This window comes from Arachis ipaensis, chromosome B1 (assembly GCF_059453495.1).
Source record: "Arachis ipaensis isolate K30076 ecotype BB chromosome B1, ASM5945349v1, whole genome shotgun sequence".
NCBI lineage: Eukaryota > Viridiplantae > Streptophyta > Magnoliopsida > Fabales > Fabaceae > Arachis > Arachis ipaensis.
This window is the reverse complement of record NC_142436.1, coordinates 41,259,985-41,263,170: the sequence shown is the minus strand read 5'-3', so window position 1 is coordinate 41,263,170 and position 3,186 is coordinate 41,259,985. Positions and strand designations below refer to the sequence as shown.

Sequence of the window (3,186 nt, the reverse complement as noted above, 5' to 3'; positions counted from 1 at the left end):
TCAGAAGAAGAATACTCATCAGAGCTCATAAAAGACAGAAGGAGGTTCAATGGAATCTCTATAGTCTCTAGATGAGCCTCAGATTCCTTTGGTTCCTCAAAGGAAAACTCCTTATTGGTCACTGAATGTCCCAGGAGGTCTTCCTCACTAGGATTCACGTCCTCCTCCTCCCTTGTAGGTTCGGCCATGATGGTCAAGTCAATGGCCTTGCACTCTCTCTTTGTAATTTTCTTCTGTATTGCTTGGGAGAGTACTAGGAGGAGTTTCAGTGACCCTTTTACTCAGCTGGCCCACTTGTGTCTCCAAATTTCTAATGGAGGACCATGTTTCATTCATAAAACTTAAAGTGGCCTTAGATAGATCAGAGACTATATTTGCTAAGCTAGATGGATTCTGCTCAGAATTCTCTGTCTGTTGCTAAGTGGATGTTGGAAAAGGCTTGCTATTGCTAAACCTATTTCTTCCACCATTATTAAAACCTTGTTGAGGCTTTTGTTGATCCTTCCATAAGAAATTTGGATGATTTCTCCATGAAGAATTATAGGTGTTTCCATAGGGTTCACCCATGTAATTCACCTCTGCTATTGTAGGGTTCTCAGGATCATAAGCTTCTTCTACAGAAGATGCCTCTTGAGTACTGTTGGATGCAGCTTGCATTCCATTCAGACTCTGAAAAATCATATTGACTTGCTGAGTTAATATTTTATTCTGAGCCAATATGGCATTCAGAGTATCAATTTCAAGAACTCCCTTCCTTTGAGGTGTCCTATTACTCACAGGATTCCTTTCAGAAGTGTACATGAACTGGTTATTTGCAACCATGTCAATGAGTTCCTAAGCTTCTGCAGGCATTTTTTTTAGGTGAATGGATCCACCTGCAGAATGGTCCAATGACATCTTTGATAATTCAGACAGACCATCATAAAATATATCCAGGATGGTCCATTCTGAAAGCATGTCAGAAGGACACTTTTTGGTCAGTTCCTTGTATCTCTCCCAAGCTTCATAGAGGGATTCACCTTCTTTCTTTGAAGGTTTGAACATCCACTCTAAGCTTGCTAAGCTTTTGAGGAGGAAAGAACTTGGCTAAGAAAGCCGTGACCAGCTTATCCCAAGAGTTCAGGCTATCCTTAGGTTGAGAGTCCAACCATACTCTAGCTCTGTCTCTTACAGCAAACGGGAAAAGCATAAGCCTGTAGACCTCAGGATCAACCCCATTGGTCTTAACAATATCACAGATCTGCAAGAATTTAGTTAAGAACTGAAAAGGATCTTCTGATGGAAGTCCATAAAACTTGCAGCTCTGTTGCATCAGAGAAACTAATTGAGGCTTTAGCTCAAAATTGTTTGCTCTAATGGCAGGGATTGAGATGCTTCTTCCATGTAAGTTGGAATTTGGTGCAGTAAAGTCACCAAATATCTTCCTTGCACCTCCACCATTGTTGTTGGTTTCGGCCATCTCAACTTCTTTTTCGAAAATTTCAGTAAAGTCCTCTTCAGAGTGTTGTGTTTTAGCTTCTCTTAGCTTCCTCTTCAAAGTCCTTTCAGGTTTAGGATCAGCTTCAACAAGAATGTTCTTATCCTTGTTCCTGCTCATATGAAAAAGAAGAGAATAGAAAAAAAGAGGAATCCTCTATGTCACAGTATAGAGATTCCTTTATGTGAGTAGAAGAGGAGAAGAATAAGAGAGTAGAATGGAGAAGAGAGAAGATGAAAAATTCGAATTTCAAATTAAAATAAAAGGAAAATATTTTTGTTTTTATTAAATTAATTAATTAGAATTCGAAAATATAAAAAGAAATAAAATAAAATTGAAATTTAAAACAATTAGTTAATCAAAAAGGAATTTTGAAAAAGAGGAAGGTGATTTTCGAAAATTAGAGAGAGAATTAGTTAGGTAGTTTTAAAAAAGATATGATTGAAATAGTAAAATTTTAAAATCAAACAAAAAGTTAAGTGATTAATTGAAAAATATTTGAAAATCAAATTTTGAAAAGATAGGAAGTTAGAAAAGAAGTTAGAAAAGATTTTGAAATTAATTTTGAAAAAGATGTGATTGAAACTTATTTTGAAAAAGATTTGAAAAAGAAATTTAAAAAGATTTGATTTTGAAAATTAAAGTTGATTACTTGACTAACAAGAAGCAAAAAGATATGATTTTAAAATTTAAAAATTGAACCTTTCTTACTAGGCAAGTAACAAACTTAAAAATTTTTGAATCAATCACATTAATTGTTAGTAAAGATTTTGAAATTATGAAACAAAATAAGAAAAAGATTTTTGAAAATCAATTTGAAATTTTCGAAAATATGAAAGAAAAAATGAAAAAGATTTGATTTTTGAAAAAGATTTGAAAAAGATAGAATTTTTAAATTGAAAATTTTGCTTGACTAAAAAAAAGATATGATTTTGAAAATTAAAGTTGATTACTTGACTAACAAGAAACAAAAAGATATGATTTTAAAATTTAAATATTGAACCTTTCTTAATAGGCAAGTAACAACTTAAAATTTTTGAATCTAAAAATTAAATGTTAGTGAGATTTTCGAAAATATGAAGTAAGAATAAGAAAAAGATTTTGAAAATCAAATTTTAAAAAAAAATTCGAAAATATATAAAAATAAATGAAAAAGATTTGATTTTTGAAAAAGATTTGAAAAGATAGAATTTTGAAATTGAAATTTATGAGTAAAACAAGGAAAGATATATTTTTTATTTTTGAGTTTTTAATGATGAGAGAGAAAAACACTAAATTGAAACAAAACATAAAAATTATGAATCAAAACAACTAATGAATGCAAAAACACTTTGAATGTCAAGATGAACACCAAGAACATTTTGAAGATCAAGATGAACATCAAGACTTATTTTTGAAATTTTTTTTTAAAGAAAAGAAAAACATGCAAGACACCAAACTTAAAAATTTTTAATTTTTAGACACTATGAATGCAAGAATGCATATGAAAAATAAGAAAAGACACAAAACAAGAAAAAGCAAAGATCAAACAAAGGAATTCATCAAGAACAACTTGAAGATCATGAAGAACATATGATGAATTTTCGAAAATTAAAGACAATTATAAAAGCATGCAATTGACACCAAACTTAGAAATTGACACAGGACTCAAACAAGAAACACAAAATTATTTTTGATTTTATTATTTTAAAAAATTTTTTGGTTTTTTC

At 30.9% G+C, this 3,186-nt stretch overlaps 1 non-coding gene across 1 annotated transcript; it reads left to right on the top strand.

Moving 5' to 3' along the window:
• Positions 1 to 951: 951 nt before the first annotated feature.
• Positions 952 to 1,057, top strand: LOC148576322 (small nucleolar RNA R71). The gene has a single exon (XR_015903831.1). It is a non-coding gene; the product is annotated as a small nucleolar RNA R71 (small nucleolar RNA).
• Positions 1,058 to 3,186: the final 2,129 nt, after the last annotated feature.